The sequence below is a fragment of the Musca autumnalis genome, unplaced genomic scaffold, assembly GCF_047663935.1.
Source record: "Musca autumnalis isolate F117 unplaced genomic scaffold, ASM4766393v1 scaffold_4, whole genome shotgun sequence".
Classification (NCBI taxonomy): domain Eukaryota; kingdom Metazoa; phylum Arthropoda; class Insecta; order Diptera; family Muscidae; genus Musca; species Musca autumnalis.
This window is the reverse complement of record NW_027411977.1, coordinates 150,540,968-150,560,237: the sequence shown is the minus strand read 5'-3', so window position 1 is coordinate 150,560,237 and position 19,270 is coordinate 150,540,968. Positions and strand designations below refer to the sequence as shown.

Genomic DNA, 19,270 nt, shown 5'->3' with positions numbered 1-19,270 from the left:
TTGAAACTGATACAAATGATCTAAAGTTTTAAATCTGCACCAAAAAAATATATTGCAGATGATCTTGTGTCACTTCTGCTATAATAGTGAGTACTAATTAAAGTATTTGCATAACTTTTTTTATATATGTATGTATGTATATTAACTTTATTTTTCATTTATGAAATTCATTTCCGAATAATAATTTGCCAACTAGTCCCAACTATGCTTCCCGGCGCACACACACACATCCATATCTCAGCGCAAGCGACTATAATACCAAATTTCCGAATCCCAACTCTATTCATATACCAAATTTAATTCCAATTAATATTTTTCGTACTATACTCCAACAGGATTTTAGCTCGATGCGTTCACCCAATCAAAATTGTTCTAATTTAGTACCATTTAGAATTTTTCGTACACAAAACTACGAATTTGCTTAATTACCTAAATCCTCCAATCCAACAGTAATTTTAATTCCGGATTCCACGATTCCACCTTTATCTATTCACCCATATCCAAATTGTAACATATTTAATCCTCCACTAAACAATAATCATAATTCAAAAATTCAGGATTCTAGCTCTATCCTTTCAATAAAATCTAAATTGTACGAAATTTAGTACCAGTTGGTACACAATCTACACCAACAGTAAACTTAATTCCAAAATTCAGGTTTGCAGCACTATCCGTTCCCCAAGTCTAAATTGTTCCGAATTTAGTACCGTTTAGTACTTTTCGTAGATCATATTATACACTCCAACAGTAATCATAATTCCAAATGTCGGGATTCCAGCTCTATCCTTTCACCGAAACCTAACCTGTACCAAATTTAGTATCATTTAGTACTTTTCGTACCCATAAGCACAAATTTCTAAAATTTCCTGAATCTCAACACTCCAACAGTAACATTAATTCCAAAATTCAGGTTTCCAAGTCTATCCGTTCACCCAAATCCAAATTGTACCAAATTTAGTACCATTAAGTACTGTTAGTACACATAAATACGAATTTCCAAAACTACCTCCATATCTCAATCCTACACTCCAACAGTAATCTTAATTCCAAATTTCAGCTTAGCAGCTCTATCGGTTCACCCAATTCCAAATTGTTCTAAATTTAGTACCATTTAGTTCTTTTCGTACAATAAGTACGAATTTCCAGAACCATTTCCTTACACCATTTCCCAACCTTGAATCAATACCAAATTTTAAGATTCTATCTATATCCTTGCAATATATACAATTTGTACTAAATTTAGTAACTTTTAGAAGTTTTCGTACACTTATAGGTCAAAATTTCAAAAACCTTTTCACCTTTCTAAGTCACCATCAGTGGCCTTCAGAATTCTAGCTCTTCTCGTTTGCCTAATACAAATTCTACCATATTTAGTACCTTTTAGTACTTTTCTTACCCTTCTGGTTCGAATTTCCAAAAACCCAACCCCTACACACCAACAGCAACCCATACTCAAAATTTCAAGCTTCTAGCTTCAACCGTTTCGTCTGGGCGATGATCTGTCAGTCACTCACTCAGTTATCACTAAGCTCTTTTATATATACATATATAGCATGTGCCCGCTACTTCGTTAGCGGAAGTGACACAATTATAAAGAAAATCTCAACAATAAAACTATTTTTATAAGAAATTATTTTATTATTTTATTTCTGACCAATTTCTGAATTTAATACCCTAATTTTGTCTTCAACAGCAACTCATATGTACAACAAACCAAACATTATTGAAAGAATTTTTGTTTTAATTTGAAATTGAAAATCACAATTTTTACAAATTCATCGTTTGTAATCATTTTTTGTCTAACTGTATTTTAACGAAAGAAAATCTTTTGTGCGACACCTGTTATGTGAAAACAAAATTATATAGCTTATAGCAAAATTTTATAGCTTAATTGAAGTTTATACCATTATCACCAACTGCGACATCTGTTGCAATGGAAAATAACAACCTTCATTGTCTTTCCAATATATATTGGTTTACGATAAAATAAATGCGCCTAGAAGTAAACTACAAAATTTGAAAGTGTTTGTGATATTTTACGGTATTAAGAAATTATAGCATTCAATTTGACAAATGTGTTGCCAACTAAGTACATAAGTAAGCGAATAATAAGGATTTTTGTTATTGTTATTTTTTGTGGTTCCAGGACGAATTTTGCAAAACCCGGCCTTATCTCGCACATTTGCACCAACAGTGATCTACTGGTAAAATTTCAAGCTCCTAGCTTTAGCCGTTTTAGCTGGGCGTTGATGATGAGTATATAATAGATATAAGATATACGTAGATGTAAAAATTTGAAAATAAAATAAATATCAAAAAACTAAATAAGAAACAATATTACGATATTCAAAGTTTGTACCAAACCGGTTGCTCCGTTTAAGATATATCGTGTGTACCATTTTTAGCGAATACTTTTGAACTTTTGTGAGGAAGTACCGGAAGGAGGAGAAGAAATATGCAATGCTAGGCCTAACACAGTATTCGGTTCGCATCAGCAACTACACATGGTGGCTGTAGGTGGTTTTTATAGCTTTCGCGCCAGGCGTTATAGACATTAGAGTGGCACACCTCTATGAACTATATGGAACTATCTAGTTCACTACGCAGTTCCAATGGCCACATCATTTGTATGAACAAACTGCGTATACGTAATATAACACGTTAGATTTTATGACGTTACTCATACGTTTTGGATCTAGTACAGTGAGCTAGGAACTTGATTAAACAACCACGATAGACATCCCCTTGAAAAAAAAAATTGGAGCGTCGTAATAAGGTCACGAGTCCAATCCTCCAACGAAAAAAAATCAAAACGATTGAGGTACCGGAAGGAGTGGACCGAACCTGAACAATGTCTGGTAGAAATATTACGATGTGCAAAGTATGGACCAAACCGGTTACTCTCTTCGAGAGTTATCATGCGCACCTTTCGTAGGGGAGGTACCCGAGGTACCTTAGTTTGGACAAAATACTATGACGGCCAAAGTTTGATCCTTTCGATAGTAATCGTGCGCTCCAAAATGTCTAAAACGGATTTCGCCCAATCATACCTTCAGTCCAAAACCATTATTTCGATGAGTGACATTTTCGTCGTATGACCACTTGAATATATGTTTTTCATGGCTGAAATACTCAGGAACTGAGTGGATTTGCCACCACATAAATTTTGTTTAAAGTTCACATATTTTCTGAGTGCAAGGCAAACGTGTTTACTACTGCACGACGGCGGCTTCCCTAAAAATAACTGCTCTAAAACGTGCTGCGAAAACTACCCGAAAGTATGTTAAAAACTTTTGTGGGGCATGTACCGGAAGAAATGGGACGATATAGACCATCATCGAATTTTATATGAGTTTGGATGTGCAAAGATTGGATTATGCATCGAGGCCTCCATTCAAGAGCCTTTTCACCTGGTGGTCGTTTTTACAGCTTTAGGGTAATTATCTCAGTCAGTATGGACTTACTACCGAATCAATTTCAAAACTTCTTAGATATGTGCATAAACTGCGCATTTCTAAAATTGTTGAGAGGTATCCGAAGTGGTTGGACCGATAAATCCATATAGTTCAGGATGCACAAGAAACATTATATCGATGCGAAGAGGACTGTTAGGAGTATTTTCGTTAAAAATATCAAAACAATTTTCTAAAAGCTGGTAAATTCCATTTAAGCGAAAATTGTTGCTGATATAGAGCCTTTTGGAAGGAAAAAAATGTAAGATGGGAAACATTTCGACTCATTTTAGTTGCTGTCGACAGGTTTGTTTAGAGCTTTTAAGACATTATGTCAGGAAGTATGGACTTGCAAAAATTTCATGGTAATCGGAGCTGCCCTTGAGTTCTCCATTTAGGCTTCACTTACACTTGATTTAAAGCGAGAAACTTTTGTTTCAGTTTTGTTCATTTTGAGTCTGATGATGCTGATCTTCATAAACAGTGGCCTTAATTTGTTTCACTAACACAGACCTAATCAACACAGTCTACACAGAATAAAATTTTGTCGTTGTAACATACATTTGTAGACTAGTAAAAATTTTAGTTCGAGAGATGTATGAAGGAGTGGGCCTAAATATTGTTGCAGTTCGGAGCCCAAATGAAAATAGATTCAAATCTAATGAAATGCTACCAAATGCCAGTGTCACTGGAACTGATGTATCTTCTATTTTCTGCATTCCATCCCAACAAAAATTAGGATCCGTTAGTGATTATGTAACCCATTACAAAGTAATGTAAACAAAAATGACGACTTATAATACTCCTTGCTATGTTGTGTTCGGCTACAAATCAGAAGTTCGCAAATCCCGTAGAGATAAAATAAAACAAGTAAAAATGTATCAGTCGGCTTGGCCAACAGAGAAATACCCTCAGCCTCAGACCTAAAGAAAATGAGTAACACACAATACTTCTGACGTCTATATAATACGATGTACAATGTTTGGACCAAATCGGTTTCTCCCTTCGGGGGTTATCCTACGTACTACCCAGTTTAGTTGGTGCCACCAGGCTTTTTGGAGCGATTGGACCATTACCTCAAGAAGTAAGGACTTGCCCCCGAAAAAACATGTACCGTCGTAATGGGGAAAGCGAATGCAAGTTGTTACAAAAAATCAAAGGGATTCGAAGCTCAAATTTTGAACCGTTTCGGCTAATCCGTTCGAGAGCTATCGTGCGCTCCAGCCGCTACGTATGACGTCAGAAAGAATTAACTTGCCCCTGAAAAAATGTGTACTATCGTAATGGCTGCAGCGAATACAAGTTGTTACAAAAAGAAGCAAAACGAACCGAGGGCAGGCCTCAAACTGCACTTTTCCCAAATTTTGTGTGGAGGTACTCGAAGGAGTGAACCTATATAGTCCATATTCAAACCTAATCTTTGTCCCGTAGAGATATTACGATATGAAAAGTATGCATCAAATCGGTTGCTGCCTTTCAGAGTTGTCCTGAGCACTATTTAAGCGGAAAGTTCTGAACTTTTGTGTGGGATGTACCTGAAGGAGTGGACCGTTAGAGTCCATATTGGAATCTCATCTATGCCTGGTAGAAATTTCACAATGTGCAAAGTATGAACCACGTCGGTTGCTCCCTTCAAGAGTTACCGTGCGCAAAAATTTTCCGAATATTTTTGAACTTTGTGGGGGAGTTATCTGAAGGCAGAGAAGAGATTTCCCCATTTGAGCTCGAAAGAGCGGCCAATTAATGCGGTTAATTGTAATGCTGCCGAAGGGGAAACAATGCATCGAACATATACATTGCCGTAACCAATGTATCGAACTTATACATTACGCAAGCCAAATTTTGGACCAAATTGGCTCATCTGATCGAGAGTTATCGTGCGCACTAGCCAGCCAGGCAGACGTGCGGACATTGCTAAATCGACTCCAAATTGTCTGAAACGGATTTCGTCCAAACATACTTGGGGTCTAAAACCATCATTTCGATGAGGCACATTTTGCCCCATAAATGCTGAGGGTATAAATATAGTAGTTAATAAGTACTACAAAAACCCATTATTTAGTAAGGATTTTTTTGCTGGGATATAATGCCAGGATCTGTAAGGACCAATGCCAGTTTTTTTGTCGGAATATATTCCTTAGTCTCGGAAATCTAACAACTACAATTTTAATAATTTGTTAACAAGAATTAATTTAATTCTTTTCAGTAAAGAAATTTCGTTTAATGTTCATGTTTACATGTATGTAAATATGGAAATACTCTTGAAAAAATGGTACATTCTGAAAACATTTCTTATAGACGGTTTATTCGGGTGTAAAATACTCTTTATGCTGACGCTTTACTTGCTTAGCATATCCGTAACGGTAAACTGACTGCGAACAACAACGATTAGTTCGTATTATTTCGCCTTTATGTAAATTTTGAATATTTTTGTAATACAATTCAGTATTATTTTTACTCGGAGTAATTGGGTGATTTAAATGCAAACACAAATTGGATGGAAAATAACAAAAACTCCTCTCTACTCACATTCAAATACAGAGTCACGTGTCGGTCTTGTTAACTTGTTTCCATTATTGTGTTTTGTTGCATGTAAATTCTCCTTCTATCATTCTTATATTTTTATACCCTACACCACATTGTGGTAAGCGTATTGTATTATGTCTTCGGTCATTTGTATGTAAAATGCAAAAGAAAACGAGATATACCCATAGTTCCTTTTAGGGATATACATAGAATCCCTTTCTGAGTTGATTTATGCATGCCCGTCGTCTGTCCTTCCGTACGCAATGTACAGGTCGCATTGAAAGATGGGGAATATAATCTTTTAAATTAATTTAATTAATCTAGCTAACATGACCTAAGGAGTTTGGTATTGATATTTTGGCGCTTGATTTGAGGTATTTTTTGTACCAATCACGCCGCGTATGTCCAATGTTGATGAAATTTGGAATGTACGCCGAAAGATGGTCTTAAAAAAAGTTTGCCAAATTATATTGAAATCGGTTTAGATTTTGTCAGATTTCATGTATTTGATTGATTTTAATGAAATTTGGAAAACGTCGCCTAACTAGGACTAGAAATAAATTTGCACAAATTTTATTGAAATCGTTTCAGATTTGGATGTAGCTCTCACATATATGTTCTCCCGATTTACGTATTTGGTGCACCACCCTGGTTATGTATGTTAAATTTTGAAATATGAAACGCAATATGTTCTAGAAAACATTTAGTATAGTCGACCCCGCCCGACTATATTTAAGGTAGAGCTTTATAATTGGACACATAAGCTTCTATCGTCAAAATGGAATGATTGTAATATGGTATTTCGAATTTTGAATGGGTAGAAAACATTGATAGCTCATTCGGATTAGAAATTGTTTAAAAGAAAGTGATATTCTTCAGTTAGCATATTTCACTTATCCTAATAATAAGACTAGAGGTGACGGAAGAGATCAATTGTTTCATAAACGAGTTGTAACTAATCTATCTTGTGGTGGATGGTATAAAAAGCTCGGACCGGTCGAACTTAATGCTGTCCTTGCTTGTTCGATTAGGTGCCGATTTTCCGACCAAAATAACTCAAACCTGCAATTTAAGGTGTTTAGTGGTTGCTTAAAGGTTGTACACACATCGTCAAAATGGAATGACTGTAATATGGTATTTCGAGTTTTGAATGGGTAGAAAACATCGGTAGCTCATTCGGATTAAAAATTGTTTAAAAGAAAGTGATATTCTGCAGTTAGCATATTTCACTTCTCCTTATTCCTAGACTTGACGTGACGGAAGAGATCAATTGTTTCATAAACGAGATGTAACTAATCCAACTTGTGGTGGAGGGTATAAAAAGCTCGGGCCGGCCGAACTTAACACTGTATTTGCTTGTTGGATTAAGAGCCAGCACCTAGTGATAGTGGTGTAGGGTCAGTCTCATCCGACTATAGCCGTTTCTTACTTGTTTAAAATATACCTGCTTTTGAATCTGATGTAGTTGATAACTTTGCAAAGAAAATAAAGTTGTCCCTATGTGTATTTTCATGTATACATTTGTATGTAAGTATCTGTTTTTGAAATCGTGTCTACACGAAATTGAACATCGGTTTGATCCGAATTTCTATCTTTCCCAATAAACATCAATTACTTATTCTAATTGATGATTGGGCTTTTAATAATATTTATGTACGCATTGGAAGATATGCCCATCTGTTGATGTATGTTTATATTGCTTGTATCGAGCGAAATAAGAGGTGTTGCCTTCCAGAAATTTAATATTCCCATGTTTTGTGGCAATTGAGATCCAGCTCTCAAACACAGAATTCAATTATAATAATTAAATTGTGCATGCTGTTGTTGTGTTCTCAATTCGATTAGCAATCGAATCAGTCGACTAGGAAAGCTGGCGGGTGTGAGAATCCTTAATTACGATAATGATGATGATGGTGAATTATCGGTCTGCTTGTAGCCATTGATGGAAACGCTTTATTTCAATCTAATTGCCATTATGTTGCGGCTTTGGTGGTTTACCATCAACATGTCAATGATTGCATGATGCCATCATCCATGAGTCTGGCTAATGAAAGCAGCTGACAAATGATTTTTGGACTGTATGTACGATAAGTCCTTCGCAATTAAAAATATTACAAGCAAAGCAAACAATGAATAGAAAACAAACATGAGTCACGTGTGGGATATGTTGTTGTAGCTATTATACAGTGACAAAAGAAAAGAAAATTAGATTTGTTTCGTACGAATGACAAATTCAGTCGATACTAAGACTGTTCTTATTTTGAATGAAGTAAGATTTTAGCCTTGGTCCCTCATGGTCATCTGCATTATGACTAAAAAGAGTAAATGAACTTTGTTTGATACGATCAAAAATGTGCCGCAGTGAAATATTAATTTTATGCCTTACATATGTTAAGACCAAATGCTTATTAGACAATTGAAGAAAGTAAAATATAATAATTGCATCATAATATTGCTTTCAAACTACGATCAGAGTTGAACGATATTTTAATGACTTATTTTTCGTGGAGAATCTGTAGTTTCTGAAGCAATGACCCGAAAAACCAACAGCTATCGATAACTCTCAGGGAATCCGATTAGGTTCAAACGTAGTAATATTTCTTCCAAACTTACAATAAGCTGGAAAATGAATATATCGGTGCAACTACAGTCTGTACAGTCGGACAATAAGCTCAGGTGATTGTTATGTTTGTTGTCAAAAACATTTTTGCGATTTAAAATACAAAGAAACTTAAATCACAATAATGTAAAATCTATTATGTTTGTTGTCAAAAGTTGTTAACAGAACTCTGAATGGCCGACCTTCTGTAGGTCTTGGGTGCAACCTTTTTGGTCTCTCCCCAACAAAAGTTCAAAATTTGTAATTAAAATTCAGTTTTAGCCAGAGTTTACACATGTCAGTGACAGTTCGAAAATTTCAATACAATTTTTTACTACCCCAATTACATTTTTTGAATTGTCGACTCCACTGGCACTAGATTTTTCATGCCAGTAAAATTTTGAACTAGCTGCCAGTGATATGTTGAAAATGAAAACAAAGTTGCCGAGACTATTTTTTAATCCATGTACATTTTTCAAAAAGGTTATGAAATACAAATAATACATCTCGGTAGCTGCCGTATATTAGTGGTAAATAAAGACATAATTTTGATGTTTTTCATGAAAATATATGTTGACAAATAATTTCCCCTCTAGGATTATACAATACTGAAAAGACGGCAATACCAGATTCATTGTGTTTATGATTGAACACAATCTTTTTAAAAAGAAATAAAATAATAATAATAAAATATGTTGTGGATTGTGTTTTAAATCTGAAGTATAATGCAATTGTGTGTTATATGCGACTTAAAATATTTTGAAATTGAACTTGCACTGGAATGTATAAACACACAAGTAAACTGCATGCCATTCCAACAGGGAAATTGCGGGACAATGTATCTAACTTATTCAACATGAACTCAACTGGCACCAATTTACTGGCATGTGTAACTGCAGGGTTAGCATGGTGTGTTCCGATTGTCATTGTGGTTCTGCTCACAATTATTTTTTTTCTTTCGTGTGGGCGTCCTTACTCTCTGACATAATGTCCCAAAAGCTGCAAAACACGATAACCTTTGAAGGAAGTACCCAATTCGGTCTAAACATTGACCGTTAACCTTACATCAAATGGACTATATCGGACCTTGCCTTTTCGTGTCTCCCTCAAAGAAATTGACAATTTTTGGCTTAAAAGCAGTTTATGGACTTTCACAACGATTTATTATTTTATTCGTGTAGTCCATACTTCTCAGAAGGTACGAGTACCTGAAAATTCTAAAAACCCAACAGCTATCGATTAAGTGTTTGATCTGTCCCCACAAAATCGATTACTTTCAGTTTTTCCTTGATCGATTTTAAATTTATACCACATGTCTTTCGTAGGGTCCCGACTATAAAGATTTAATTATTTGGGAGGAAATACGTATTTCCGAGATAAGGAGCTTTCTGCTTTGGACTGAGCTTTTCAACCCTCCACCATTGAATACATTGAAATAATCATTTGTGACCCTAAAAAGTATATATATTGTTGATCCGGATAAAATTCTAAGTCGATTCAGCCACGTCCGTCTGTTGTAATCTAGCGTCCTCAAAAATTGAGGTAGCGCTAAATTTTTACACCTGAGTACCTTTTTCCCTAGGCAGGAAAAGTTCAAAGATGTACTATATCGGTCCATGTTTTGGTATAGCTCCCAACGGTACCTTTCGATTTTCGGTATTTTTGACATTTGAGATTCTTAGACACCTAAGAAAAAAAACTTCTTCACGAAAAAAATGTCAATAATGGACCTTTATTTAGGTATAGCCCCAATATAACGGACCTTCCGCTTTTTGGTATTTTGAGGGTTTTAGCTGTATTTTTTGACTGAACTACCCGTAACTTGACATTCCCTGTAGTCGCAAAACTGCTCCACCAAAAATTTTTAATTTAGCATTTTTTGATTGAGGGCTTTAGCTACATTTTTCGACTGAACTACCCATGATGTTACATTTAATGTTTCCCTAGTTACTAAATTTATTCAGGAAAAATTTGTCAACATAGCTTCGTGTATAGGTATGGCCCATATAAGGGCACATCCCGATTTTCCGTATTTTGAGGGTTTTAGCTACATTTTCGAACTAAATTTGATATTTAGCTTCTCTGCAGTTACGAAACACCTCCACCAAAAATTGTCGACATAGGTCCATGTTTCTTTATAGCACCCATACAAGGGGTAATATCAGTATTTTAGCTAAATTTGTTGGCTGAACTACCTATAATTTGATATTTGAATTTTCCAGTGGTTACAAAACTTCTCCGAAAAATTGTCTAAGTAGGTCAACGTTTTGGTATGGCCCTATAAAACGGTATCAGCGATTTCAGCTTTTTTAGTTTTTTATCTACATTTTCGGACAATATTGGATGTCCTTTGGCATATATGGTTCCCAGTGGTTAAAAACTTCTCTATCAAAAATTTTAAACGTTAGCCCATGTTGTAGTATAGCCCTCATATAACACTACCGTCCGATTTTACTGCCTTTTTACTTGTTCCCTTTGGTGCAACAAGATAGAGACACGAAATGATGTTTCTTCTCGGATCGATGATTTTATTAATTACATGAGTGGTAGTCCAATTCTCTAACTCAGTTTTTGAGTCACCAAAAAAAATCGGTAAAATTCGGTAAGCTACCACGACCAATAAAAAGTAATCGTAAAGTTCTACCGAGTGCAACTGCGTTTTCAAATTTTATTTGAACTTTTCATTTATAATTTTGCGTTTTCATTTTACCGATCTTTGTCGGTAACTCAAAAAATTAATTAGAAAATCGCACTACAGAACATCAAAATTTTCTGTGGTGGCAAATCCCCTCAGCGTTTCGACTCCGCGATAAAGATTAGGTCCCATATCATTGAGCCAATATGAATCGTGCACTCAATGATATGAGCAAAGTCTCCTTGCTTTTGAAAGAGTATCGACCAAATTCCCTCTATTGACTGCATTTTCCTTAGAACTTATTAAAATTCAAAGTCCACCTAGGCAAAATAACTAGATTCCTCCTCAAGAAACCCTTTCAGTTTCAGTCCCAACATTTTGAAACTATCTCCATTGGTTTTGCTGCATCGAATTCAACTATCTGCTTATATAAATAAAATAAATTCATCTTCGATATGAAACAACAATATCTAATGTATAATCGGCTTATCGTAATATAAAAATAATTACAAAGCCTTTTCTATTTGATATCTGCAGTATTTTCATTGTTTTTGCTATCCTATTTGCACATTCAGCTAAAAAATATTGGCGCCACTAGCTGTAGACTAGATTGAATACAATGGAATGGAATGTTCATTTCAAACTATGATTCACATGCCAACAAAAACAACTCATTGTTTTCTGACGTGGAGGATAGTGTAAACAAAATGTAAAAAAAACATCATCATTATTATCATCGCCATGAAACAATATAAAACAACAACAACAGCAGCACAGTCTACAAAATTCAGTTCAAACTGTACAATTACAAGCCCATTTTTTCTCAAAATTTTCCATTTCGAATTACTCTTCCATTCCATTTGTCCTATTCATGGATGTTTTTTATGTTTGATCGTCTGTGCGAATGAAAAATGGAAAAGTGTGCCAATAGTCCAATAGTAAATGACTTTCATATCTCACCCACATTATTATGACTTTTGCAACAATGCATCGTCAACCTGGTGCCGCAGTTCCTGGTGTCTATGCATTTCAAGGTTTGGTCCTACAGAATAGTCCGGTCAAAATAGACATGCGTATAAGGGTGAAATAGAAAAATTCCCACAAAGCTGAATTTTGGTGGAGAGCTAGGGTTGGCCATTAGAAGCAACGTCCTAAAAGTCCCCATCGATACCATGTGTGCAATAGGGTTATGACTTTTTGGCATTTTTCCTCAAAAACGATTTCCTGTAGCAGGGATGAATGAACTTTTGCCTATTAATCACTATGCTATCGTTTATTCCATTGAAATATAAAAAAGTTCACGCACAAATTGATTTAAAAAAAATAATTTTTTGAAAAAACATAAGAAATGAAAAAAATTTTTTTTCAAAAAATTATTTTTTGCTGCACGAATGAATAAATATAAGTCTACTAATAACTATAATAACGTTTATTTAATTCAAATATTAAAAAAGTCGCTAAAAAAGTCACTTTGAAAAAATTTTAAATTTTTTGTTTTTTGTTAAAAAATTATATTTTTGAATAAAAGCGTTTACGACATTTTTACGATTCTCAGAATTGAAGAAAAATAGTGAGAAATAAATTTTATGTCATTTTAATTATCTCATGTGGCTCTAAAGTTTATTTTCAATTATATATCTGTTTTCAGTCACTTCAAAAAATTGTCCATAATTTTGATAAATTCAAATTTTAAAATCATTTTGTGCGTGAGGTTTTTTCACCGAATCACCTTATAATTAAGATTTTATGTAATCTTATGGCAAAACTCATCACGCTATGATACAGGGATATGAGGTTGTAAAAAAGTCATAACCCTAGTGTGCAAAACAAGTTATTCGGAGTCAAAGGTCATTTTTGAAGGCATTATTCAGTTTTTTTTTAATTTTTCTCAAAAACGGTAATACTAAGCAAAAGCCCGCTAAAGTAAAAGTTGTAGATTCAATAATTGTCTACAAGATTGGTCTTTATGATTTTTAAAAAGGACTTACAATTTTCGAGATATCTCGATCTAAAGGTCAAATAAAAAATTAGCCGCGTAAGTACATTATGAGCCGAACTGGTTAAAGTAACGACACTATGTGTTAGATACTTCCGTAAGCTTTCAAACGATATCCACTTTGCAGTAATCGGTACAGTAGAACCGGGTCTAACCCGGTTTTTAAATTTGGCCTTTCGGGTCTAATAACCGGAGAACCGGATCCGCAACCGTTGAAAATTATACATTTCCGTAATCAGCGCAACAAACCCTACCTTCGGACAAAACTTGAAGAAAATCGGAGAGTTTTCGTTGGGGTCGTTCCCGTTGGGCTTTCGATTATACATGTGGGTTAAATGGGCTATTTTTGCATAAAATGACTCTAACATTGAATAACTCTACTAAACACACTCCGATTTTGTTGGAATTTTTTTAAGAAGATCGCTATAATTTCGCTCTTCAAGAAAATATATATATTTTTTGGGGGACAGACCCGATTACTTCGCTTATTTTAGCCGGTTCGTCAGAATATGTGCATATTTTCCTTATAAGTGCATAAAAATCATGTGTTTTTTAGAACAGCTATATCTCAAGAATGGTTCCTTCTAAGAAAAATATTATAAGGGTCAAACTTGTAGATAATTTTTTTTGTCTACAATATTTACTTTAGTAACTTTTTGATTAGATCAACCGTTTTCAAAAAATAAATCCGAAAACCTAAAAAGCCTTAAATTTTGACCTTTGACCCCGAATAATTTTTTTTGCACACATGGGATCGATGGGGACTTTTAGGACGTTGCTTCTAATGGCAAACCCTAGCTCTCCACCAAATTTCACCTTTGTGGGAATTTTTGCTATTTCAATGTCTATTTTGACCGGACTAGAAGAGAAAAACAAAAAACACAACTATGCTAAGTTACCATGGCATTATCTGGTTGCTTATGTGTCAATCTTGTTCGTATTATCAAAGCCTAACAGGGCAGACATAGCGGTTGTCTTGTGTTTATTGATTCCATAGCTATGTATATTGCACTGGGCTAGGGCGACGAAAGGGTTTTGTACACGTTTGCGTCACTACGAGAATGTCGGAAATAAGACTCTACTTGCTATCAACATTTGGCATTGAAGAAATTGCCCTGTATTGATGATGTCTTGTGCAAGGTAAATCAAATAAGATGATAGATTACTGCAAAATACAATGGCACATAGAGTAGGTGTATTCTTAATAATGTCGTTCCATATGGCACGTTGAGCAATCTATCATTAAGAAAAAAACATACATTTTCTGACGTGACTGTCGTAACCTTTACAATATGTGTATAGGGAAGGAAGTGTTTCTTTTTGCAGATTTAAATGAGAACGCATTTGGGTTTAAACTTGCATTAACGTTTAGCTTCCATACCCAGCAAAAGGTTCGATGACACATCATGCGTTGAATCATGGGTGCAAGTGACATGGCATCGATGAAAATTCGGGTGAATCACCGATGAAATTTACAAGGGAGTGACACATGCTTTCACAAATTCATTGTCATTGCATTTTACACCAGTTCATTGTCATGGCATCTTGCACCAGTTCATTAGCATGGCAACTTGCACCAGTTCATTGTCATGACATTTTGCAACAGTTCATTGTCATGGCATCTTGCACCAGTTCTTTGTCATGACATTTTGCACCAATGCATTGGATCTGGACTTCCAACAATCAGAAATAAAATTTGCGGACCAATTATGTAATTTGTTGAATACAATACACAGATGATTGCTATCACCAGATGTCAGTTTTTATTTTATGTAATTTTTAGATTTTTAAGATTATTATCTTTATGTGTTTTTTTATATACTAGCAAATTGCCCGCTACTTCGTATGCGGAAAGGGAATAAAATACAAAACTGATGTTGAACACTGGATTTTTGAATACTAATAGCTGTTTTAATTTCTATTTAATTACATTTAAGTAATGTTCGTTCGCCTTTAGTTGAATTTTCATAGAAATCGCAGTATGTAACCAGTACACACCACCAGCGCCCCAAATTTTAAATGTCAGATTTATTTATATACCCATTCGCTAAAAATCGCACAGCATTTAATTCCCTTTTAATTCGAATTTCCAAAACTATGGCCTTATATCAGAGATACATACCTAAAATAATTTACTTTGGAAATTTCAGAATTCTGGTTTTACCCTTTCATTAGCAAAGACTTTGGTATTTTTCCAGAAAGAATTTCCAAACATCCAACCTTACCCAGCCCCTATACGCCAACAGTAACCCACATTCAAAATTCAAGGTTCTAGCTTCAGCGGTTTTGCCAGGAACCCGAATACTTCCGTAAAATATCCGGTTTTCAAAATGATCATAGAAGTCACGTTAATTATATACACTTCACTTAGGCTATATTAAAAATGGAACAAATTTACATTTGTGCTTTGAATTCCCAGAGGATATAAAACCTTAATTTAAAAAATGTTCACTTCAGTTTAGAGTTTTGTGAAGATTTTATATACATTTCCCTACAGAAGGTTCACATAGAACCAATAGAACAACATTCAGTAAAATTTTTCAATTTACTTACTTTAGTTTGTACTTCGAGTGCACTCTAACACATCTAACAGTGAACCTAAAAATAAATTTTGTAATTCCAGCTCTATTCCATTGTCCAATACCTAATTTGATACCCTTGGTACTTTTCATACTCTAGTAACTTAATTCCCACTTTATTGCTTCCACCAACACCAAAATTAGTACCATTTAGAATTTCCAATACAGAATTTGTACGCATTTCAAAAAATCCTAATCTAAACAGCAACACTGACCCTAATAAAAGATTTAAGAATCCAGCTCTATCCGTTTATGAAATGCCAAAATGGTACCAAATTTTATAACATTCGTACACATAGGTATGCGTTTATAAAATTACCTCCTTATATCCCAACCGCAATTCTCATTTCCAGCTCTACATATTCCCCCAAAACCCATTATAGTACTTTTCGTACCCGTAGGAACGAATTTCCAAAACTATCTTAATCCTACAACCCAACAGTAATCTTAATTTCAAATTTCAGGATTCTAAATGTATCCGATCACCTAAGACGAAATTGTACCGAATTTGGTGCCATTTATTTCTCATCGTATCCATAAATACAAATTTCTAGAACTACCTCAATGCTAAATTCCAACAGTTATCTTAATTCCAAATCTGTTCGTTCACCCAAATCCAAATTGTACCAAATTTAGTATAATTGTTCCACAAACATCCCAGATGGGACAAGGGAGACTTCTCTCATATTAATGAGTGCACTCCGATTCACATTATTTCAGTGCTATGGGACCTACTGTTTATTGCCGAGTCCGAACGGCGTGTCCTAAGACACCACTTGTAGAGAAGTTTTACAAGGCTGAAATATTCAGGAAAAGTCGCCAACATCACTGAGGGGTATTTTGCCACCGTTGAAAATTTGATGTTGCCTGACCAGGGAATCGCACCCACGACCTTTAGCGTACATGGCGGGTGTGCATACCATTGAACCACGGTGGCACCCAAATTTAGTATCATTTAGAAATTTTCGTACCCATATGTACGAATTTCCAAAACTACCTCAATATCTCAATCCTACACTGCAACAGTAATCTTAATTCCACATCTCAGACTTGCCCTCTATCCATTCACCCAATTCCAAAATGTACCAAACTTAGTACCATTAATTAATTACCTTTCGTACACATGAGTACGAATTTCCAAAACTACTACTACATGTCCGAATCCTCCACTCCAACAGTAATCAAGATCACCTAAGATCAAATTGTACCGAATTTGGTACCATTAAGACTACCTCAATGCTAAACACCAACAGTTATCTTAATTCCAAAAATTAGGATCCGTTTACCCAAATACAAATTATACCAATTTTGGTACCATTTAGTACTCTTCGTACCCATATGTACGACTTTCCAAAACTGCCTCCATATCTCGAACCGACACTCCAACAGTAATCTTAAGTCCAAATTTCAGGATTCCAACTCTGCCGGTTAACCAAAATCCTAATTGTACCAAATTTAGTACCATTTAGTACTTTTCATACACATGAGTTCACATTTCCAAAACCACCTCCTTGTATCAACTCTACTTCTCAACCTTGGTTTTTATTCCAAATGTCAAGTTTTTAGCTCAATAGGTTGATATAATATCAACTGTTACCAAATTTAGTACAATTTAGTACTTTTGTACACATAAGTACGAATTTCAAAAACTACATCCATATTTCAATCCTACACACCAATAGAAATCATAATTCCAAATTTCCAGCTCTATCCGTTCACTCAAATCCGTATTGTACCAAATTTAGCACAATTCGTACATAAGTACGAATTTCCAAAACCATTTCCTTATATCAGCATCACTTCCCATCCTTTATTTCCATGCCAAATTTCAAGATTCTAGCTATATCCTTTTAAAATATACAATTCGTACTAAATTTAGAAACTTTTAGTACTTTTCGTACACTTATGGGTCGAATTTTCAAAAACCCTTTGGTACACCTTTCTAACTCTCCATCAGTGACCCTCATTCCGAATTTCAGAATTCTAGCTCTACCTGTTCGCCAAATACAAATGGTACCAAATTTAGTACCTTTTAGTACTTTTCGTACCGTTCTAGTTCGAATTTCCAAAAACCTAGCCTTATCTGACCCATTCGGACCAAGAGTGACCCTTAACCAAAATTTCAAGATTGTAGCTCCGGCCGTTTAGCCTGGGCGTTGATTGTCAGTCAGTCAGTGAGTCATCATTACTGAACTCTTTTATAAGTATATATAGATAAATGTGCCACTCGATTTCAGGTATTTTAAAGATCGAATTAGCTGTAATTTGACATTTTGCAGTCCTAACGTTAAAAAACACCGGTACATTGATTGATATGTCCAGATTTAAATTATTTTGCAATATTTGTGACCGAACTAGCTGCAATTTTTGTATAAGTGTTGAAACTTTTAAAATACAGGGCCAATTTGTCTTTTTATACTGTCCACCATAAAATGGAGGGTGTAATTAAAACTTCTCTACAAAGTGGTGTCTTAAGACACGCCGTTCGAACTCGGCGATAAACAGTAGGTCCCATATCATTGAGCTATTATGAATCGGGGTGCACTCATAGATATGAGAGAAGTCTCCCTTGTCCCTTCAGGGATGTTTGTAGAACAATTATAATTATTATAATTAAATTTGTTATTCCGTTTGTAACACATTGAAATATTCGTCGGAGACCGTATTAAGTACATGTTCTTGATCAGCATAAAATTCTAAATCGAAGTAGCCATGTGCGTCCGTCTGTCTGTTGAAATCAGGATACAGGTCGCAATTTTTAAGATAGAGCTATATAATTTTGTATAAAAGTTTCTATTACTCCTATGATGTTTAGTGTTAAAAATGGGAAGTTGGATTTAACTCAAAGGGAAAAAATCTATGTTGGAATTTTTTAGGCGGCACCCCCAAAGTGTTTCGTTTTGTTAGATTTTAAGATTGCAAAAGTTTGAGCTCAATCTGAATTAACACATGTCACTGAGACCTCGAAGTTTCCATAGTAATTTGTTTGTGGCTAAATTCGAATTTTCATGAAATCGCTCTACAGATTACATTTATTGTCCAATCGACGAACAAATTTTATAAGTTCTTTGTTGTGGCTAAAAATGTATCCTACAAAATATTTTGAAAATCGGCTCGGATTTTAATATTAGATATATTGGGTCCATGGAAATTTTGGGCCCCAGTGGCCCTTTATGGGTAGCTCGTTTAAAATTTTAATGTTAACTTGTTGTTTATATTGACAGAAGAGAAGTTCATAATACTTCTACTATATCCAACAAAAAACTACTAATATTAACAACAATGACAACAACTATACATTTTCATTTATTACTACTACCCACGTTCAAATAAAATGGTTTCAAAACTTAAAAGCGTTGACACTAATATTGACGCAAGATATTTTGTTTGACTCAAGGTTAAGTTTTTTCCACTTATCTATGTTATACAAGCAACGTGTTGCTGTTGTTGCCAATAACATAATTCTGTGCTCTGTGCTGAGAA

The 19,270-nt window shown here is 34.8% G+C and overlaps 1 protein-coding gene across 4 annotated transcripts in view; it reads left to right on the top strand.

The window, feature by feature from the left end:
• The window catches only part of FMRFaR (FMRFamide Receptor), a 191,088-nt gene that overhangs the window by 158,647 nt on the left and 13,171 nt on the right, over positions 1 to 19,270 (top strand). The window lies entirely within an intron of this gene.